This window comes from Ambystoma mexicanum, chromosome 8 (assembly GCF_040938575.1).
Source record: "Ambystoma mexicanum isolate Mex_15411 chromosome 8, UKY_AmexF1_1, whole genome shotgun sequence".
Lineage (NCBI taxonomy): Eukaryota > Metazoa > Chordata > Amphibia > Caudata > Ambystomatidae > Ambystoma > Ambystoma mexicanum.
In genome coordinates this window covers 1484371390-1484395151 of record NC_090929.1, presented here as the reverse complement: position 1 = coordinate 1484395151, position 23762 = coordinate 1484371390, and the positions used below count along the sequence as shown (strand labels likewise).

The 23762-nt window shown below is 42.2% G+C and overlaps 1 long non-coding RNA gene across 1 annotated transcript in view; it reads right to left on the bottom strand.

Moving 5' to 3' along the window:
* The window catches only part of LOC138473800 (uncharacterized), a 154670-nt gene extending 134972 nt beyond the window's left edge, over nt 1–19698 (bottom strand). The window contains exon 1 of the long non-coding RNA XR_011268923.1: nt 19579–19698. This is a non-coding gene — a long non-coding RNA (uncharacterized lncRNA). The remainder of the gene's footprint in view (nt 1–19578) is intronic.
* Nucleotides 19699–23762: the final 4064 nt, after the last annotated feature.

The window sequence follows — 23762 nt, the reverse complement described above, 5'->3', positions numbered from 1 at the left end:
TAGTTTCCATGTGTAACCTAAAAGAAAGGCTATGGAGTGGGATGTGTCCAATAACTTGACGATATCAAGTTAAAAAAAATATGAATGCTAAATTATGCAAGGTTTAAAAGTAACAAAACCTTTTAATTACTTATTGAAATGATGGCATCAGGATTCTTTAAGATTTATATTATTTCTCCGATTTAATATATTACCATGCTATGAGTATGGAAACGATTAGACACTTATTAACAACATGTGATCACTTAGCGGCTTGTTATTATAAGGGGTATAGGGACTTGGTCAGAGATATTAGAATGATACACACCTATCAATTTTGGCCTGTCATTTATGCAGTGGAATCTTTGATATGTGTAGGAGCAGCATATTATATTTGGAAAACAATCCTCACAAGGGCATAGTGATGAATTTGTATACTTTGTAGCATATATTAATAGGTGCATGTAGTAGGATGATTTTTAATTATTTTGTGATGTGACAGTTGAATATTAATCATGTGGGATTGTAAATGGAAATATGTAAATATATGATTTTATTTTGGGAATTTTTAATAAGTAATGTATTTGATGCTTTTTAACTGTTAACCTGTCACACGTGCAGGCTCAAAGTAACGGGAAAAAAAATCACGCGCTAGTTTGAAATGACACGTAGGGATGAAAACAAACGTACGTGCTTCAGTTTTTTTTAGATACAGATTTGCGATTTCAATCCCTTTAAATTAATATAACCTTTTTACATCAAAAATGGAAAGTCACTTATCTTGTGATTGAGACTTGAAAACTTCTTTTCTCAGAAATTTCTCACTCCTGTCCTGTGTCTCCACCAAACTCCATACACGACTCCTGTTATACTTTCAAAGATTCCGCTCGACTGCTTGAAACTTGTCACACTTGAACAAGTTAAGCAGGAGCTGCAAGGCACACGACCTCTCAGCTGGGCAAAGACGATGAAAGGCAGTTTAGAATGTTCACTGTCCTCCCTATAAACAATCTCCAGCCAATTAGAATTTAGACTGAGAACCTCCATCTTGGCTTGGGGCATTTTCCATAGACTGCAATGAAGGTTAAGGGCAAAATTGGCTGTTTAAAAATATAACCCATAATAACTTCCCAAAACCTTTCTATACGAAATATGTGTCTCCCCTGACCCAATGTAAATGAGTATATGATACTGTATGTAAAGAATATGTCGCTCCAACCTGACAGTACCTGACAGTACCCCCCTCCTAACGCCCAGTCCCTGGGCCACTTTTCAATGGAAATTTTTTATGGAATCTTTCAACCAAACGAGGAGCATGCACATCACTTGCTTTCTCCCAAGTGCGCTCTTCAGGACCAAAACCCTCCCAATCAATGAGATACTGTAGCTTTCCTCTTACTCTTCTAGAGTCCAGAATTCTCTTAACCAGAAATTCTTTGGAAGCATCTTCCTCAATCACAACTGTTGAAGGAGTAGGTGTTAATCTAGTTCCTTTAACCACAGGTTTTAATAAACTAACATGGAAAGTTGGATGAGTTTTCATATGACTGGGTAATCTAAGACGAACAGCCACTGGATTAATCACCTTTTCAACAACAAACGGTCCTACGAAACGAGGACAAAACTTATTTCTTCCTTTAATTCTCAAAAACTTGGTTGATAACCACACCAAATCTCCCTCACTATATTGAGGACTAATCTTTCTTTTACGGTCAGCAAACCCTTTGTATTTTTGTTTACTCTCCACCAACACCCCTTTTGCCTTTTCCAAATTTCTTTTCATGACTTCTAGTCTCCTTTCGACTTCTGGGTTTCCTGAATTATTATTAATCTCAATACTAAGAAAACGAGGATGAAAACCTTGTCCCAAATAAAACGGAGGCATAGAGGTGGCATCCTTACTACAGTTGTTATATGCAAATTCTGCAACCCACAACAAATCTACCCACTCTTCACCTGTCTGCAGATAACACCTCAAATATTTTTCCAACTCCTGATTTATCCTTTCTACCTGCCCATTGGTTTCGGGATGGTAACCTGATGATAGACATACCTCAACTCACAATCTCTTACAAAAAGCTCTCCAAAACTTAGAAATAAATTGAGACCATCTATCTGAGATGACCTGACTGGGAATTCCATGTAATCTTACCACTTCTTGCAAGAAACTGTGAGCTAAACTATCAGCGGTAACCTCTCCCTTCATTGGAATGAAATGTGCTTCTTTAGTGAGTAAATCAACTACAACCAATACCGATGTACACCCTTTATCTTGTGGAAAATCTGTGATGAAATCTAAAGACACTGAGTACCAAGGCCGCGGTGGAACTGGTAACGGCTCCAATAACCCAGAAGGCTTTCCGATGAGATTCTTAGATCTAGCACAAACTTCACAGGTCTTAACAAAATTAAGGGTATCTTGTCGAATGTTTTCCCACCAAAAATGTCTTCTGATCAACTCAAGAGTCTTCCGATACCCTGGATGTCCTGCCAAAACTGATTCGTGACACTCCTTCAACATTTTTTCTCTAAGTTCAATTGATGGTAAATAGAGTCTGTCATCTAAATAAGGTAAACCATCTTTAATTTTGCGAGCTGGATCCAAATGAACCCAATCTTCAAGTTGTGTCTCAGAAATGGATTCCCGTACTTTCTTGAAGATTTCGTTCTCCTTTTCAATCCCAGCAAGAACAAAATGTTCTGGAGCGATCAATGGAAGAGGCTCACAGACCGACTTAACCTCACTTTCTGGAAACTGCCGTGACAGAGCATCTGCTTTTTTATTTTGATTACCTGGCTTAAAAGTAACTATAAAGTCATAATCCGCAAAAAAAAAGGACCACCTAAGTTGTCGAGGTGTCAGAGTTTTTGCTGTCTTCAAAAAAAGTAAATTTCGGTGGTCAGTTAATACTGTCACAGTGTGACGTGCTCCTTTTAAAAAATTTCGCCATTCTTCAAATGCTGCTTTGATAGCAAGAAGCTCTCGGTCTGAAATGGTGTAATTTTCCTCCGCAGGTGAAAATCTCTTAGAAAAGTAGGCCACTGGATGCAATTGTCCTGTAACATTATGCCTCTGAGACAACACTGCTCCCATTGCCACATTGGAAGCATCAGCCTCTACAAAAAATGGTTTGGAAGTATCAGGATGAATCAAGATAGGAGAGGTAATGAATTTCTCCTTCAAAATTTGAAAAGTCTCATCAGCCTTAGCTTCCCAAACAAATGGAACTCCTTTTCCTAAAAGTCGAGTAATTGGAGCTACTAAACTGGAGAAGCCTTCAATGAATCTTCGGTAAAAATTGGTAAATCCCAAAAAGCTCTGGATCTCCTTCACCTTAGTTGGAGTAGGCCAATCACGAACCGCTTCCACCTTTTTTGGATTCATTTCCAGGCCACAAGGAGTGATCACAAATCCTAAAAATTCTACCGAATCTGTATGGAACTGACTCTTCTCCAATTTAGCGTAAAGATTATTCTCTCTCAATTTTCTTAAGACCTGTCGAACGTGAATTTTGTGTTTCTCCAAATTCTCGGAAAAATGTTGTCAATATAGACGATAACAAAAACAACAAGAAATTCCCGAAGAACCTCATCGATAAAAAATTGAAAAGCCGCTGGGGCATTGCAAAGACCGAAAGGCATCACTTGGTACTCGTACAGGCCAAATCTGGTCTTAAATGCCGTCTTCCACTCATCCCCCTCTTGGACCCTTACAAGATGATAAGCTCCACGTAAATCCAACTTAGAAAATATGGTAGCACCTTGGATTTGATTTAACATTTCTGAAATGAGAGGGAGAGGATACCGATTTTTCACTGTCATTCTATTTACCGCCCTGTAATCTATACAAGTTCTGAGAGAACCATCAGCTTTAGGCACAAAGAAAAATGGTGAGGCTGCCGGCGATTGAGAGTGCCGAATAAATCCCTTAGCCAAATTTTCCTTTAAATATTCTTTCAAATAATCATTCTCTTTTTCTGTCAAGGCATAAACCCTACTGCTAGGTAAAATAGCTCCAGGCTCCAACTCTATCTTGCAGTCAAAAGGTCTATGAGGAGGCAACTCTCCAGCTTCCTTTTCATCAAATACATCCCAAAAATCCTGATAACAAGTTGGAAGTTCACCCACAACTGCTCCAATGTCAAAACCTATTGCCCCTCTTTCTGCAAGCGAAAATGAAACGGAATTCACAACTTTTTCTTTCTCTTCAAAAGATTTTCCTGAAAGACAATGTTCCAGACAAAAGGTTGATTCTAAGGATACAATTCTTGCACTCCAATCAATTCTGGGATTATGAAGTGTAAGCCAGCGCATACCCAAAATAATTTTCAAGATTGGCGCGTCAATTAACTCAAAAGAGATATTTTCTTTATGACCTCCAGTCATCTCCATCTCAAGTAACTCTGTATTATGAGTGATTGGACCTGAAGAAAGAGATGTCCCATCAACTGCCCTGACCTGCTCCATTTCTTTCTTTGCAACTATAGGAACACCTAGAGTTTTTGCCAATCCCCTATCCATAAAATTACCCGTAGCTCCTGAATCAATAATAATTGGCCCAGAACCTAAAATTACTTTTTCAAACATCAAGGATACGTTCACAGTTATGTGAAGAACCGCTGTCTGTATTGTGTTAGCCACTTGTTGTACTCTGCCTGAAGATTTGGAGATCTTCTTGGGGGTAAAAGGACAGTTTTCAAGAAAATGGCCACTCCTACCACAGTATAAGCACAAATTATTCTCCCTTCTTCTTGCCTTCTCTTCCTTGGACAACAGACCTCTCACCCGGCTCTGCTGGTCAATTATCTTTGACTTCCCTTCTCTGTTCACCACCTCAACTTTAGGCCTCTCCATTCTTCCTGGAAACCTAACCTCTCCCTGAGAACGTCTACGCTCTAAACGTCTTTCTGTTAAACGAAAATCCAACTGAACTACCAAATCAATTAAGGCATCTAAAGTATTTGGTCGCTCCAAAACTCCAGCCAGAGCATCTTTTAACTCATCCTTTAAGCCCCTATAAAATAAGGAAGCCCTCTTCTCCTCTGGCCATTTACTTTCTAAAATTAAAGTTCTAAATTGAGTGATATAAGAAATCAACTCCTTTCCTCCCTGGCGCAGTTCCAGTAATTCTCCATCAACCTCTAAAGATAACTGTCTCTTATCAAACATTTTCTTAAATTCGGTCTGGAAAAGGGAATAATTATTCAAAGCCAAACTCTTTTGACTCACCAAAAGACTTCCCCACGCAGAAGCTTCTCCAGATAAATATGATAAGGTGAATGTTACCTTTGAAGCATCTGTGGAAAACAACTCTGGACGACTTATAAAATGCAATTCACAATGAGTCTGAAAAATTTGAAACTTTCTTGAATCTCCTAAGAAACGTTCGGGAGCGGCCAAAGTAACAGGCATAACTAAAGTTCCTAAACCTCCCTCTGCCCCTCTGGGAAGTCTAGGTTCTTGTTATTCTCCTACTCTCACCAACTCAGGTGGGTTTCCTGCACCTTCCTAAACTTCAACTTCTCTTTCTTGTATTTGAGTTACCTTTAAATTTAACTCATCCATTTTTTGACAAAGACTTGAATATTCCTCATGAGCCACCCGTAACTCTTCTCTCATTTCCCTAACCATTACTCCCAATTCCTCCATGGCTGTCTCGTCGGGGTTCGCAACAGCTTGGGCAGACACTTTTTTTTATTGGCCTTTCATTCTGTCAGGCTGAGATCCTGGTGTCTGCGGAAGCTGCTGAACCCCCGACAATCCACCCAAAATGTGGCACTCTGAGCTGACATATATATATAACCGCTCAGTTTACCTCACTTTCAGGGGAAAGGGGGAAGGGACAAAGAAACAAACACCAGGCTGGAAGCTATCAACTCGCTGGTTCTTCACCTGTAGTTAAAACATAAACATGTAATACACCTCATTACTCAATGAGTTACTATACTAACCTTAAATTCTATATCCTTTACCAAAATAGTCAAAAAACCATACCTGGTACCTCTCTTCAGTATGCCCAGAGAAGTGATAAGCAGACAAGACTTCCTTACTTGTGGACCAGAATCTTAAAGATCATTCAGCCTTCTCAGTAGGTCCATGAATGTAATATTTAACTTTGTAGTTCGTCTTCTCAACCTCAAGATTCTTGAACAAGGTCTAAAGTTCTTCAAATAAGTTTAAGGAAGTTCTTTTAAGTTCTTGTATTTGTTTTTATATTTTCTTTTTAGAGTGTCTTTTACTCAGGAACGAATTTTAAACTTGCGATGAAACCTTCACGTGGAAAAGCCAGCACACGCGCTAAAATCCAAACCGCGAGTAAAACGCAAACGCGTAGAAAATCCTAAACCGCGGGATAAAACACACGCGCTTTAATCCAAGTCGCGGGAAATACGCACACGCGCTGAAAATCCAAACCGCGGGAATAAACTCACGCGCTTTACTCCAAGTCGCGGGAAATACACACACGTGCTGAAAATCCAAACCGCGGGAAAAAACACACGCGCCTTTCTCCAAGTCGCGGGAAATACGCACACGCGCTGAAAACCCAAATCGCGGGTAAGACGCACACGCGCTAAAGTCCAAGACGCGATAAAAACTCAATCGCGCTAAAGTCCAACCCACGAAAAAATACGCATACGCGCAAAAACCAAATCGCGGGAAAAAAGCACATGCGCTTTTATTTTATCACGTGACACTTCTGAGAGCTCGTGCGAAAACTCCACATAGATTAGTTCTTGCGCATGCGCAGATACGAAACGCGTAATATAACACACACGCGAACTCACGTAGAAAAAACCCACGCGTATATGAACAGTAAACGCGAGTCCAAAGTTCACGCTCGCGCTTCACTCTCACGCGCAAAGTCACACGCGCAGGCTCAAAGTAACGGGAAAAAAAATCACGCGCTAGTTTGAAATGACACGTAGGGATGAAAACAAACGTACACGCTTCAGTTTTTTTAGATACAGATTTGCGATTTCAATCCCTTTAAATTAATATAACTTTTTTGCAAAGTTCATCAAAAATGGAAAGTCACTTATCTTGTGATTGAGACTTGAAAACTTCTTTTCTCAGAAAATTGGAAATTTCTCACTCCTGTCCTGTGTCTCCACCAAACTCCATACACGACTCCTGTTATACTTTCAAAGATTCCGCTCGAATGCTTGAAACTTGTCACCCTTGAACAAGTTAAGCAGGAGCTGCAAGGCACACAACCTCTCAGCTGGGCAAAGACGATGAAAGGCAGTTTAGAATGTTCACTGTCCTCCCTATAAACAATCTCCAGCCAATTAGAATTTAGACTGAGAACCTCCATCTTGGCTTGGGGCATTTTCCATAGACTGCAATGAAGGTTAAGGGCAAAATTGGCTGTTTAAAAATATAACCCATAATAACTTCCCAAAACCTTTCTATACTAAATATGTGTCTCCCCTGACCCAATGTAAATGAGTATATGATACTGTATGTAAATAATATGTCGCTCCAACCTGACAGTACCTGACAACTATGCATAGATCCCAATGTGGTGCTGCGTGACCTAACAGATGAGGAGCTATTCATTGACATTGACACTGATGGGGAAATAATAATGGAAATATGAATTCCATACGACATAATGATTCAGAACAGACAGGGTACAAACCCCCTCATGGCCATTGTCAGTGCACCCCTAGCATTTTTCGATGACGACATGCAACAGGTGCCAGCCACGTTATGGACGACCAATCCCCATGACTCTTCTCTTGCAAAAAGTAACCCCTGTTAAGATAAAGCTCAAACCCGGTGCAGTGTTAGCCCGAGTAAAACAATACCCTTTGTCAAGAGAAGCAGAGGAGGGGATAAAAGAAACAATACATGCCCTACTGGAACAGGAGATAATTGTACAATCAAGCTCACCTGGTAATACAGCAATTTATCTGATCAAAAAAAGTGAAGGGCAGGGCTCGGAGGATGATACAGGACCTACGCCCATTTAATGATGTCATACAGAAAGAATTTCCACTTGTCCCAAATCCCGCGTCAATTTTATGCAGCATCCCAAAAACAGCAACTTGTTTCACAGTGTTGGATTTGAAAAACACATTTTTCTCAGTACCACTGGACCCAGACTCACAGTACCTGACAGAATTTACCCTGGGCGGAAAAAGAAATGAGCATTGCAGGTTGCCCCAGGGATATTGTGAGATCCCAAGTATTTTCAATAGAATACTGCATGAAGACCATGGCAACATAGACACAAAGAGCACAATAATACAGTATGTAGATGACCTTTTAATTTGCAGAGAAAGTGAAAAGCAGTGCAGATCAGATTCAATAACACTGTTAAAATTACTAGCCTACAAAGGGTACAAGGTAGACAGACACAAATGACAGTACTGCCTAAAATAAGTGCTGTATCTAGGGCAACTGAAACAAAATGATGGTAAAAGAATACTACCAGACAAGGCGGCAGCAGTACTCGCAACTATCAGGCCCCATACAGTGAAGAACATGCAGAATTCTTTCAGCATATGTAACTATTGCCGGGCATGGATGCTAGATTATGCAGCATATACCAGACCCCTGTTTACAGGCAATAAAAGAGGTAGAGAAAGAAAGCTCAGGGATCACATGGACTCTAGAAATGAATACAGCATTTGACACATTAAAAGATCTCACCTCCACAGTGCCAGTTCTGGCTACCCCTGACTATGACCGCAAATTCTTCTTATTCTCGCACTGCAATGGAACACTCATGACAGCAGTGTTGACACAGCAAACATCTCTAGGTCACAAGCCCCTGGCTTACTACATCGTCACACTCTCACAGCCGCTGCATTGGCCATTGAAAAAAGTGCCACCATTGTAATGGGATGCTCAGTGAATTTTTTTATAGAACACTCCTTGTTTGCCATTCTTAAAAGGTCAAACTCTACACTGACAACACAAAGGGCCACAGCATATGGGGTAATATTATCCAGTTCCAATATACACATAGTACATTGTAAAACAGTAAATCCTGCAACATTCATTACAGAAGCATGACAGTGGATAACATGCAAAACCATGATTGTGCCACGTATAAGGGGGAAGGTGACGAGATACCCAAAGCAAGTGAGAATGCCCTGGAGGAGGGAGAAGTGTATTTTGTAGACAGATCAGCATCAATTTGTCCAGAAACAGGAGAGAAGCACGTAGGAGCAGCAGTAGTGCGGTTGGAAGACGGAGAGTAGGAAACAATAGTGCAAAAAAAGATTACCAATGCATTTTTTAGCTCAGGCAGCAGAGTTAGTAGGATTGATCATGGCACTTCACGCAGCAAAAGGGTGCGCGGTAACAATTTACATGGACTCAGCGTACATGACCACAATGGTACATGGAGGGTTGTCAAGGTGGGGAAGGAGAGGATTCAGAAGAGCAGATGGGTCTCCAGGCAGCATGCAGAGCTTTTAAAATAATTAATAGAGGCACTGGCAGAACCCTCCAAAGTGGCACTGGTGAAATGCCAAGCACACACTAATAACAGTGACATCATCTCATTGGGCAACGCGACAGCAGACACCGCCGCAAAAGAAGATGCACATTTTAACAAAAACATAAAGGGAGAATTCATACTAAACGGGAAGGAGGAGGAGGAAAGAGAGGCAGGGTATAACTCTATTACTGTATCACAGATAATTGACCTGCAGAAAACAGCACCCATTGAGGAACAAGAATTGTGGGTCAAGAGAGGATGTACACAATCAGCAACCAATCTCCTTTGGTGCCAAAATTGCACAGGGAAAGTGGTAATGCCCATAGAATTGTTACAAATCGCATTCCAACAATTGCACTTCCCAGCACACACAGCAAAGCAGCATATAGCGGCAGATAAACAGAAAGACTGGTTTGTCCCATGGTTGCAGGAACATGTGGCAAAACTGACAATAGAATGCACCACATGTCAAACATATAATTCAATAATGACTCTAAAAACATTGAGAGGAAAACTGCCCCGCCCCATCGGACCATTCCGTGAACTGCATATTGAATATGCTGACATGGGAGAAAGGTGCAATGGAGAAAGATATCTCATTGTGGTGGGCTGCCCTTTTTCACAATGGATGGAAGCATGGCCCTGTGCCCACCCGGACGCAAAATGTGCGGCAACATTTTTAGTGAGAGAGGTTTTCCCACGGTGGGGAATTTGTGGCATCACACGTTCTGGCAATGGAGCACATTTTGTAAATGACTTGTTCAAGGCAGTAACATCTTTACTGGGCATCAACCATAAATTATGCACGATTTATCACCTGCAAGTGAATGGGATTTTTGAAGAAATAAACGACCTCCTCAAAAGCAGATTGTCCAAATTGTGTCACACCCTAAAACACAGTGAGTGTATTGCTTGCCCATAGCATTATTTCATCTGAGAACACAGCAAAGCAAAGACCACCACTTGTTCCCGCACAAGATAGTGACAGGAAGACGCATACACACTCCAATAACTCCAATTAGGAGAGCATCAGATGCTCACAAAACAGCCACAATATTAGGAGAGAAGTTCCAGGAATATTTAACACAGTTGACAAAAGCAGTGAGGAGTATAGCAAAACAAATTGCACCACCCTTTACAAGAGAGAATGAAACTGACATAGTCACAGTTGCAGCAGATAGCTCCAATACACAGTTAATGCCCGGGGAGATGCTGTATGTGTACAGTTTCGTGAGATGATGGAATGCTCCACGATTTCATGGCCCATATGAATATGAAGTTGTGTATTGTACACCAACAGCAGTAAAAGTGAACGGCCTGAAATACTGGATACATCTGTCGGACATATGAAAGGCACATGATAGTGTAAGAACTGAGGGAGAGCAGCAGGAGGGGCACGACATGGCTGTACCATGAGGTGATGAAAGATACATAAAACAAGTATGCCAGGAAGGAAAGTGTAAAGATCACATAAAGGAGAAATAACGAATATGATTACAAGCGTGCAAAGTGAAAATTTGTATATAAATATGTAAATAGACTAGTGGCTCACTCTCTCTCCCTCTCTCTCCTTTCACCACTATCTACTTGTTTCAGCCTTCTATGAACTTGGTACTGAAATGTTTTATGATAAACATGAAAACGCAGATGATAAAGATGAATGTGAATTTAACCCATTATATCTCACTCTGTAGGTACAAACATGGCTGAAACGAGGGCCCTCAATATCAGTGACACAGCAATAGATAGCAATATAGGAAATGTTAGTAGTGCTAGGGCCTACTCTTATGAGTGCCGATTGTATTTCGTTGCAATTGTTTTTTCTACAATGCTATTGTGCCTTGGCCTTTACTGGGCAATATATTTTATTTTGATGGGTATAAAAGAAGGGAGGGAGGGGGTTAAGTTGGTAAAAGAAGGCACCCACCTAGTGTGGGATGGATTTAAAGTAACTTGGGCCCACAATGTGACTACACTACCTCACTACACTACACTACCTCACTACACTACACAAAAACAAAACTATCAAACTCCCACTGGTTGAATTGGAGTAATTGACACCCCTGAATATGATCTCAATGTGCACAATATGAATAACCCTATTGCTGATGCCTTTATGTTGCCACATGTTAATGTCTATACAGCCACACAACCTACCTCAAGTGGTGGTTATATATATGATGAAGCACAAACCCCCACCACAGGTCCTGACACAATTTTCTGGCAGCAGAATAATGAAAGAAGTGTAAAGACAGTAACTGGAATATTTCCCATCCATTACCAAAAGTTACTAAAAGCTCAGACTGGTCTCTGGGGGAGCAGGAGATGGAAAAGGGGGGCAGGAGATGGAAACGGTACAACGCATATCAAGGCATGAGTCTAGATGCAGTAGAAGACCTGCGTCACCCAGATCAATCAAATAAGTAGTATGCAGATATGAGCAACATGGCAAAACAAGCAACTAATGAGAGTCGCTATGTGTGCTCCTTGATACCCCATGCATCAGAGATCCCAAAAGTTGTATTACCTCAAGAGGTGCTTATTGCTGAGGCTCAGTGTCTTATTCATCTTGCACTGTGTAGAATTAAAAGCACCTACCAAGCACACACAGTTTCATTGTAACTGCTGCAGAATGAAAAAACCTGCCACAGCAAGCCACGAGGAGTGATTTGCGTCAAGGAGCCATTCTTCGTTATTAAGGGGACACTGTTCATGGACAATAGGTGGCAAGAGGAGCAAGTGATGTGCAGAGCAGAAACATTGCGAGGACTGTCGGAAGAAATGTTTCAATGGATCGAAAAAACGTGCTCTCCAATCTGGTCCCAGCACATTGCCAAACTAACTTGGGTAACAGCTCTCAAAAAGCCAATCAAGATGCAACGTGAAATACCATATGAACTTTCTTTTCACTGTGAAGGGTGCAAACAAACACTGCAATAAGACACTCATATTGCCTGACATGAAGAAAGGAACGGCAGCGTTAATGGACACTTACTGGGTGTGCGGCAAACAGGTGTACTTGCATATCCCGCCATCATGAAGAGGCACTTGCGCCCCGGCCCTACTGGTAATTCCTGAAAGCCACGTCCAAGGGGAGAGGGTGCCCGTTGAAATGTCCCAGGCAGCCCGGTCTACAACCGAAAAACCCCAACATATGATGTAGTGTTGGAGGAGCAGCTGCAGGACAGAGTTTCACGAAAACAAATGATATCTCGTCAGAATCTTCAAAACTCTTAGCACAGGTTCCTGACAAGTTCAAGCTGTTCAATACAGCAGACATTTATTTTTTATCACTCATACCAAGTATCCAGGCTCGAGAAAATGCAAAATGGCTCCAGATTGTCCAGTGGGAGCTGATCCAGTTAGCCAATGACACTGAGGAAGGATTCAACGTCATCAAGGTAGAACCTAGAGCCCTGCGACTGGTGACCATGCAGAACAGGTATGTGCTGGACCTATTCACAGCAATGGACGGGGGTGTTTGCCAAAAAATCGGGAGTGCATGTTGCACGTTTGTGCCTTCTGCCGATGCAGACAATGGGACCCTGTCACATGTGATAGCATCAGTACACAGTCTCGGCGAAAGGATGAAGGAAGAGGATGGCATACAGCCAAGCACAGCCAAGCACATGGTTCGACAACCTGTTAGAGTGGGTCCCATCTTGGCTAGGTATGGCCATGATAATGCTGATACCAATCATCATCTTTTTTCTACTCATTTTTTGTGTATGCCTCAGAATTAGAATAGTATGAAGAGGTATGGGTCGATCTCGATGGGGATGGTGGGTGCATTTACATGACCTGCACCCTGGATGAATATGCACAGAGGGGTGAGAGTCTTAGATCAGTGTGCAGGGCTTGGATGCCAATAAAAGGGACCCCCAGCTTGGGATGAAGCAGTGGCTGAGGCAGAAGAATGAAAACATTTGAAAGCCTTAGCATATTTGTTACTTTAGTGACGAAAGGGGGGAATGTATGGGAGGAAGGAGCTGTTTTAAGCCCCCCTACATTGCAGGTGAAGCATATGTTATGCTCATTCAATTGTTGGCAGTACACCCTGAGCCAAACCCCGATTACGGGTGGGAGGTAGTCATTGAATGACACCTAAGCAATGTGTTTCACAGGTCCTCAGGGAATCCATTTTGTATTTACAACAACTCCATCTTTAACTAGGCTTCACATGAAACTCTCAGGGGCAAGCCGGCATCTCTCCTCTGTCTAGCGCTGCACACAGCCAGCCTGACAGCCCCCAGCAACTCCCGCTGACACTGTATCTCTCCTCTTCCTCTGAGATCATTGCCCTGTGTGTGACTGGGCCGGAGCCTGGCCCTGGAAAACCATTTGTCTCCACAATACTGCCCATGCTCAAACAGCCCCCACCATTAAGAGTTGCCGCCTGAAAGGAACCACAAGCCCCTCACCTCTTTGATGTAGCAGTGGTGAGACCCCTGACCATGGGCCACCCTTACTTGCCCCCTGTATAACTAATCCAGAGCAGACATACATTCTCCATGTACTAAGAAACCCTGAAACCCGTGTTTGATCCTCGAGGCATCTGATAAATGTGCCCCAGAATCACATGCGAGATAAGGTACATGGACCACCGCACAGCAGCCCCACTCTGGTCCGGGTCAAGAATGCACACCTTGCTTTTACAATTTATCGATGCTAATGTGTTATGATGAACCTTGTGTGCCATATTAAATCGTGCATGCCTATTATTACTGTGAAGTCTAGATTAGCCAGAATTATAGCTGTGTGGACCAAACGTGACCTATCGCCCCTCCCTGATGAGCCCAGCTGCCCCACATGCCTCAAGAACTAAGAAGTCCAGCTCCAGCCAACCAGCACTGGTGCTATTACATATTGTATACTGTCTCATGTTAACTTGTCCAATGAAAAGCGTTTGTGTATCCCTTATAGAACAGATCATAGATGCCGCGTTTCAGACTTATAATGTGTTTTACCTGTAATGTTGGCAGAGCGCTCTCGGAGTAGCAGAGTCCTCTGCGTGCCCCATTTTATCTTTATATAAAGAATACCTTTTACTCACTCGCAAGTTCTCCTGGTCTCATTCCCTACCATGGTGTGTCCATCCATTCTACGTTTTTTATTATATTTATGGGAATGACCACTTTCATTTGCCCTCCCAGACCAAAGAATGCTACACTGTGTCCGGTTGTTCTCAACATTTTTGAAGAGAAATGGGTATGCCAAATCGTAATACACATTACATTTGGTGGTCCTCTTGATGTGTGCCGTAGAGCTGGGTGGAATGTGGAATGTGTAGTTGATCAATTGAGGTTCCACATTCCAGGCGGCTGCGCAGGCTGGAAGAGTAGGTGCGAACGGAGCAGAGTGGATCCAATGTCTGGTGTTAGGAGCCTTATCTTGGAATACAAATTGTTGGAAAAAATTGGCGTTCTGACATCTTTACAATAATTAAGTTGGGGAAAAGGGATGGGGTATTCGAGTATGAGTGGAGGAAGAGCAAGAAATGGGAGTACATGTGTAGTGAGCATAAAGGTGTTAGTACACGTAAAGAAGCGGACAGGAGGAATCCCTTTCAGAAATGGGAATCAAAGTGAATTGGGAGGAATGACAGTGGTTGATGGAATGAGGGTGATTGGATAATGGAAGAAAAGGACAAAAGAATTAATGAAGCAATAAGCCCCTTGCCACCGGGTCATTACCGAGTCTGGTAAAGCCCCGGGGCCCATAGTTAACAGGCCCAAACGAAGCGAGGGCCTTAACAAAGGCCCTGGGGCTTTACCAGACTCAGTAATTCCCCTGTGGCGAGAGGTTTATTGCTATTAGTACCCCGGCCCACAAGACTGGGGTTCTAAGAGCATTGCTTTTCTGTTTTGGCACAGTGAAAAGAAAAATGTCAACAAAAATGGCCACCAGGGAAGGGAAAACGGAGACCTACATGTAGTCCCTTCTGCCTTTCCATGGCGGCCATTCAAAAAATTGGAAAACTGTAAACAAAAAATGGGCGCCATGGAAAGGAAGAAGGGACTATGTGTAGTCCCTCTTCCTTTCCATGATGGCCTGTCACGGATCGGGAGCAGATGCGCTGAGGAGAGAAGTGTTCCCAGCGCGTTCGCTCCCAAAAAAGGACAACAAAGGAGGTAAGTGGGGTTGGGAGGGTGGGGAGGGTATTGTTTGGAGGGGGGGAACACTTACCTCAATTCCCAGTGGGGGAAAGTGGCAGCCTCAAGCCGTGTGGTGGCATGGAGCGGGGATTACTCTGTTCCGAGCCTCCTCCTGGACTGAGGGGCTTCCAAACCACCCCACCCCCTGCCCCTCTGGGACAAAGAAAAAGAACGGTAGAAGAGGGATTCCCTGTCGGGTAAAGCTATGGCGAGGGCCAATCAGATTGAGTGTTACAATCTGATTGTCCCTCGCTGGGTACTAATGTTTCATATGAAACTCTTGTAACGAAATGAAGTTGGAAGTTTCAATAAAGGGGGAGTGATCATAAAAACCAAGATGGGATCAAGGGAGACATGGGAATAGAGCAGATGAAGGAAAAATAAAAAAGGCAGAAAAGGGCACTGGCGAATGGGAGGGAAAGAGAGATGTTAAAGTGAGTTGTGTTGGGATCAAATTCCTTACAATATTATTGACGTTGTAGATTGCTTTTGCGAAGGAACTTTACAGAATTACAACATGCATAAGAAATTGATATTTACACAGTGAAAGCAATGCAAAAATGAAGAATACAAACTGTACAAGTAGGAATTATTTTAACAACTGCCTGTTTTTACTGATCGCATCGCTATATACTGTCATCCCCACTCAAAAGTTACCACACGTGGTATACATCAACAATGCTCTGAATGGTAATTGCCACATGATTGTGGATTGAAATACCACCTACAAATACTAAGGGCCTCATTACACGGTAGGCGGTAAGGGTTTACCGGTACCGGTACTTTACCGGTACCGGTAAACCCTTACCGCCTTACTACGAGGTCCCTTTGCGGGTTGGTACATTAACGCCTGCTTTTAGCAGGCGTTAAAAAACGAACCCGCAAAGGGACCGGGGTGCTAATTACGGTACCGCAATTTGTGGTACCGTAATTAGCGCCTTCCCCATTCCCATTATGCCCTATGGGGCAAAAATGGGAATGGGGAAGGGCAATGGAGGAAGGAGGAATTACCGCCTTCCCAACCTTGGAATAGGGCGGTAATTCCCCTTTCCTCCAAGGCAGTACCGGTAAATTACCGGCATGAACCATGGCGCTAATAGTGCCATGGTTTACCGCCTACCGTGTAATGAGGCCCTAAGAGTTGGGGATGTCCCTCTACTTTCCGGATTTAAGGATTCAGTGGACTCCCAAAGGTGGTGAAAATGTTCTCACACCATCTTGGCAAAGAGACACACAATATATAGAAGGGTCATTGTTTACCCTTCTGTGGATGTTTTTCTCCATGGGTGAGTGGTGGTGATAACAATGCCTCACATGCATTTCCTCCTTTTTCAAAAGTATGGAAAAGCATGCTTACATGTTGTCAAAAAGTGAGAAGGCTATTTCAGAAATACTGCTTGCGTTTTTTCTGAAATACCACATGCTTGATGAATGCTCTATTAGCGATAAAGACCTAGTATTTGTGAACTTCTCTGAATGTTCCAGAATAATGCACAAGGTAACAGTAAGCACTGCATGCAGTATTTACATTTCTCATAATGACCCCTGAGTAAGTTGGAGAGCAACAAGTCTTCTTTTAAGAGACAATGGAAAGAAGACATTGGTCCTCATTCCGAGTTTGGTGGTATCCCACCAAGAATTACTGACGGGATGCCAACAAACCAGAATCAGCTTTCCCGGTTATTACAGGCGGCGGGAATGCTGGTAACTCCCCATTCCATGAAGTCTCATATGGTTCATGGAGGTAAATGTTGCATGCTGGGGGCCTGGTCTACTGGCAGTTCAAACCTGGAGGTAGGTATGTGGACCCCACCAACAAACTTGTGCTTTCCTGGTCCAGTAAGAATGCTGGTGCTGGTTTACCAGCAATTTTACCTGCATTTTTTCCGGACTGGGAAAAATGTCATGAGCTCCAAAGAGGCTGATTTCAAGTTTACCGTGCTGGAGGTGACTCCTCCACTTTAATACAAAAAATAAAGTGACAGTTTTTCAGCTAGCAGAATTACTGCCTTTGGCAAATCTCCAGTGGGGTCCTATAGAATAGACAAAAAAATTAGGATTAACACCACCATGCCACCGCTCATAATCCGACAGTAAAACCTCTGGACCAAATGGAGGCAGCGGTAATTGGAAATACCACCAAACTCGGAATGGCCCTCAAATTGCTAGCAGTGCAAATAGCTAAGGGTATTCCAGGGATTAGGAGTGATTTAACAGATCAGAGGATAAGCCTATTTGTGCACAGCAGCGACAAGGGGGGGGGGGATTACTGGACCCGAAAGTCATAAGGGAGATTAAGAGCAGGAACATAGAAATAAACAAGAAAAGAAATATAAGGGTGCAGAGTCTGAGGGTACTTTACAAGGACCCTGACGAACCAAACCTGAACGTGAGCCAGACATGCTAGCCAACAAAGAGAAGGTGATACAGGAGCAGAGGGTACCCCACGGATTGGAATGAAGGAAGGTAAACAAGAAACACGGGACAGTGGTTTGGACAGGCAAACAAAATCAAAAATCAGTTTTTCTGGAGACGGAAGTTAGGGAATTAATAGTTTCCAATGTCCAAGGATATGTGAATTAAACCCATGTCCAAAAAGCGTCAACATTAGTGGCAGAATCAAACATAGGGTAAGAAATGAGAGGAAAAGAATAGAGCCCAGTGGCCAAAAGGAAAAGAGAGTCGAGATGGAAAGAACAGAATCTCACACTTATTAGATTGTGCTAAAAGCAGCAAGAGGTCATTTCAAGAAAGATACCAGACACGTGATGAGAGATTGTAAAGTCTAATTGGTTGGGAAAGAATGACAATGACGAAAGGCTCTAGGCAGTATTTCCCTAGAAGTGGACGTAAACTCTGAAAGTGAAAAGAGCATTTTTGTATGTAGTTCTGCATGCCGGAGTATTCACACTTCTAAGCACTGAAATGGGTGAGTGTTGTCATTATTATCCAATTGAATAGTACTCACATGTAGTATCCAGTGAATGGTGTCCCGTCCTGCTGGCCATGCATGAATCCTGATGGAATGCTGATGCAGGTGTGTGACGGGCAACCCAGGAGAATGCTGATGAATGCTTGCAGTGTGAGGGTACTGGAGGCGTCATTCGGGGGACAGTGCTGGAGTGCATGAGGATGAACGCTGGCTGGTCCACTAGGTTAGGAGCAACTTGAACCCCAAAGTAACTGTATGCATGTATAATAACAGAAGAGACTCACTGCTGGTCTGTGTCTGGACTGCCATCATATTATCTTTTGGCTACTAAATCACTTTGTTGGCCTCAGAATGATGAAGGCCTGAAACAGCCATGCCGGGATTCAAACTTGAGGCGTAAACTCACCAAGCCATGGTAGACTCAAGCGGTGTATTGCAGATGGACAACATACCCAAACTAAATCAAAGCCCAAAGGGATACCGCAGAGGAAAGGGGGGAATTAAACAGGAAGTACCATAAGAGAGGAGAGTGTGAGAAGTATAGGGTATGTGGAAGAAAAGGAAGGAGAAGGGTTAAGGGGGGGATGAATTAAGCACGAAGGTTGCAAGTAAGGGAGGCGGGTGATAAAACTGAAGGGAATGGGTGTTGGCAGGATGTGTGGAGGCATGGCATAAGAAAAGTTGCACGGGTTGTTTTGGGGGTAAATAAGACATCCATGTTCAGGCAGCAAGCGTTATTAAAGGACTGACAGCAGAGATCAGGACTGAGAATGGTAACAAAGAATATGTTCTTTTACGTCAAGAGATTGGGAATAACTGGGATTAAATGCAGAGAAGAAGGGTTGGTAAACGAGGTGCAGTGGAAAAAAGGAAGTTTATTGTGGCCAGATGAACGAGGAGTTTGATGGAGAAAGTCAACAGAAAATAGGGTAGTAGAAGATTGCTGCATTAAGTTGGGAAGAAGAATCAGAGTAGGGTTCAAGATTTATGGGTTATAAAGTGTCAGACTGTTCATGTTAGATTTTAGTTCCATACTACTACTCACTGTCTCCCCTTACCCTCAAGTCCTTGCCCTCTTCCAGCCACTAGTAGGTCTCGGCTATCCCATAGCAGCTTCTGACATTTCGATGTCCCCAACTCCTCTGGAGGCTTGACCCGGCAAATGCCCCGGCCTCAGTGCTGCAAGCCAAGGATTCTCAGCTTTTTATAGATGGAACTCGTCACCATGGAGATCTCATCCTGATTTATTGTGACACCCTAGCCTTGAGGGAGAAACCATGTCAGCCTACCCGGAGGGGGTGTATGTGGGAGAGCAAAGCACTTGGGGAAATATTTAACAGGGGCTACCTATATATGCCATTACATCAAGGAACCACAAACATAAAAAGGAGGCTGTATGTACACTACAATCCCGTTTAGGGACGATTTGCTGCTCGGACCTCCAAGCAGATAGAACATCTGTTCGAGGTGTATTTCCTTTTTTCTTTTTACATTTTCAATCAACTTTATTGGGTCATAAAAAGGAACACAGACGACTTATGTGAATACTGTCCAGCTTTCTGTGTATAAATGGAGTCTTGAAAAAAATGAGTCACAAAACTCTGCTTAGTGTTACATATCAATTGATGGTGGGCTTCTACCATTGAACAAGAGTAGGGCACTATTAACGTTATTCTCTGACTGGAACAATGGGTGGCACAGACACGCCTCGTGTTGATAGTGCTGAAGGCTGACAGTCATTGTTGGGTATTACCTGTTTCAGTAAAGATTGTTTCTTTGTTAATGTTTCTTGTACCGAACACTGTTGCCACTTGCCTGGTCTCTTGGCGCTCAGGTGGGTCTGCAATGCAGGGAGGTTTGCGGGGTAAGGAGGGAGGGGGTTAGTGGGATTGAGAGGGAGAAGAGCAGGGGAGCTTTGATGTGCTGCTTGCAGCTTCAGCTTGGGGAAATCAGTCACTGAGGGTTGGTGCGTTTTGTGTTGGTAGCCGTCATGTAGTGTTGAGGTATGATTGTGCAGGGTTTGTTTTCATGTCAGTGTTGTGAAGTGCATGCGGTTTGTGGTGCAGTAGAGGTATGGTTGCATTTGGTTCAGAGTTTGAGGGTGCATATGCAGAATGGTGAGTTTTGGTACGGTAAGTTAGTGGCAATACATTTCATACCCCCAACAATCTTTCTAAATGCGACACATTTCCCACCCCCAAAAGTCCATCTAAGTGTGATGCATTTCCCACCCCAGCGATCCATCCAAGTGCGACACATTAGCTGTCCCCAACATTCCATCCCAGTGTGGCACAATATATTCATATAAGAGTCATTCTGTCATGTCCATAACTTCAATCCATCGCAGGAGCTGCTGAACCCCACATTCCCACTAAGATGTTGCGCTCTCAACTGGACTAAACAGTTAAGTTCGAGACACCCTGGGGGGAAAGGGGAAAGTGGATAAAATAACAAACTGAGACACTGGATCCTCAATCTTCATCCGGTCTCTGCATAGATGAGAAGTTATACAACATTCATTAAACTCATTTACTTTATTAAAATATATTAAAATATTTAAGAAAACATTTACTCATTACGTGAATATCCTCTGCAATTGCCCAGAGGAAAATTTAGTACTCAGATGGTTGTTGCATTTAAATGGCTCTTAAAATGAATCCTACTCAATTTGCTGAAGAGAACCCCAGAAATCATATTTGAAGAAACACTTGAGTTCAAAGAAATGAGTTGCACCATCACATCAAAGAAAGTTATCTGACTCCTTGTGCTTTTCTTGTTACTCTGTAATGCAGAATATCTTACTGAGTTCACAGGATTAAAAACTCACTAAAGTCTTTCTTTGCCACTTTTGTACATGTTCTGAAATTCAGAAAAACAGCCCTCCTTACTGGGTTTTGTGGAATGTAAATAATACTCAAAAGTCACAAGTTGAAAACAACTTCATGTAGCAAAAGTTCAAATCCTTCTTTTCAATTTTATTTCTTTTTAATGCTGAATCCACGTCTTTTTTAAAAGTTTTGATAAGATTTCTTCAGTGCGGGGATTGCGTCTATTAATAATTCGAATATATATATATATATATGTATATATATATATATACACTACAAAAATAACGTTGTTGAGGGGACGTTAAGGTTAAGTTGCCCTAACAAAATCCTGTTCACTTCACTAAAAAAAACTTTCCACCCCCTTTATGGTCCAAATTAAATCCGAAAAACCCCTGAAATTCACCAGTTATGGTCAACTAAGCCCCCAACCCTGCCACCACCCCTGTGCACTGCTAACACTGACACCCAGACCATGAAAGATGTCCTCTAACATGTCAATGATGCCATCAATGACAACATCACTTGTTTAGCCCCTTTCTTTCCCTTCCCTGCCAAACATATATATGTACATTTAGCAAAAAGACTTCACTAAAGGAATGTTACACTTCACAGTGCAACCAAACACCACTGCACATTCCCCCTTTATAGTAAGCTAAGCAACCATAACTCACACCATCTACGTGAATTGCTAAGGCTAACACCCAGGACATCAAAGATGACATCACAAATAACATTGATGACATCACTGATGACATATATATAAAGAAATGCCACTGAGAACAGCTACCCGCCTACACACGTCGTGGGTGTGTCTAGTTGCAACAGGTGCTAACAATCATGTAAGTCAATCGATTAGAACATGAAAGATAGAGATAAACATATTTTAATTTATAAGTATAAAAACACTCAAAATATTTCATAAAAAAGACAAAAATGCATTTTGTTTACAGGAAACATCACATTAAACAATGCACAATTTATGAAAGTCGATATTTTCTAACAAACCAACCCTAACAAAATTATTGAATTGAAACAATGTTGTGAGGTTAGTAAGAATGTGAGGTAGACATGTTGCTATTGCATATATCCTCAATTAATCATTCATTTGTCCTTGACTCTGTCGACACAGAAAAATGTGTTTCTGAGTTCTAGCAGCAATTTTAGACCACACTCTGTAGCTGGCTTAGACTGCTATGAGATGTGTGCTGGACCCGTCTTCAGGACGTTAAGTAATGGCATCAAAATTTAGATGGCAGAATGAAATTCATTGGTTGACCTTTCACAGTGTAGCAATCTAAAAACCAAAACAAACAAAAGTGTTTGGTGACATAATTAAAATCTGGTTGGAAGTGTCGTGTCTCTAACCTTTTCATTGCTTCTTTGGCGTGTGTGGCATCGAATTAGATCGGCATCTAAACTGAATTCAATTGTGAAAACTGTGGGATCTCACAGTTGTTGGAACTGAAAGAGAAATATGAGGCAAATCTTAGCTACTCATATTCAACAAGCCTGTTTTTACTTTTTTTATGGCTTAACTGTTCGTATTGAAAAGTTATTTGTTTTTTTCTTTTTGTGCAACTTAATGCATGTGTCATGATTACAGGAAACGAAAGCATGAACATTTGATTACATTTAAAGAAAAAACCTGAGAGTCGGCTACTATAAGTTATAATGCCGTATGACTGTGGCCACTATTTAGAGGACATTTTTAGCCAACTGTATGGTTTATCGTGGTTGGTTTAACCAAAATGTACTTATTTAATTGCATGTAGCATGCAGAATGGATTTAACCTTGAGGCGCAGTGGAGGTTGTAAATGCGCGAGGCTTTTGGGTCTCTCGTGTTGTATCCGACACTTGGAAAATTTGTGGACAAACATATGGTCTGCGAAATGTAAATGCTTAGAATGAGTGATACACAGCGGCACAAGTGCATCTAAAAGTTTGAAATACACCGTGAACACTTGTTCGCTTACCTAATTGGTATACTCCTATCAGTAAACCGCTGCCCGCCACACTGTGAATCATTCGCGGCGGCTAGTTATGCTTGCCGGAAATGAATGCTAAAGCATGCTTGAAGCTGGAACGTTGTTGGGATAGCAATGCGGTGTCGTTGATACGCCATCTTGAAAGGAAACATGGCGGTTCTAACCGAGCAGATTTTGTCAAGTAAATTTTAGGCATATATCTTGTAGTTAGAGTCACAGAAAAATATATTGTAATGGGAAATATTGAAAATTACCATACTTTCCAAAAGGATGAAAACCAATTTTATTTCCTAAAAAACAGGAATAAAGGAATCCTGCGAGGAGAGACTTTTTTTTGATTGATTGAAAGGGATCTTCAGTGGATTATTTGTGCAAAAACAAGCTCCAATCAATACCAATGTTTAAGCCAGCCTGTACGGTATTCAGAT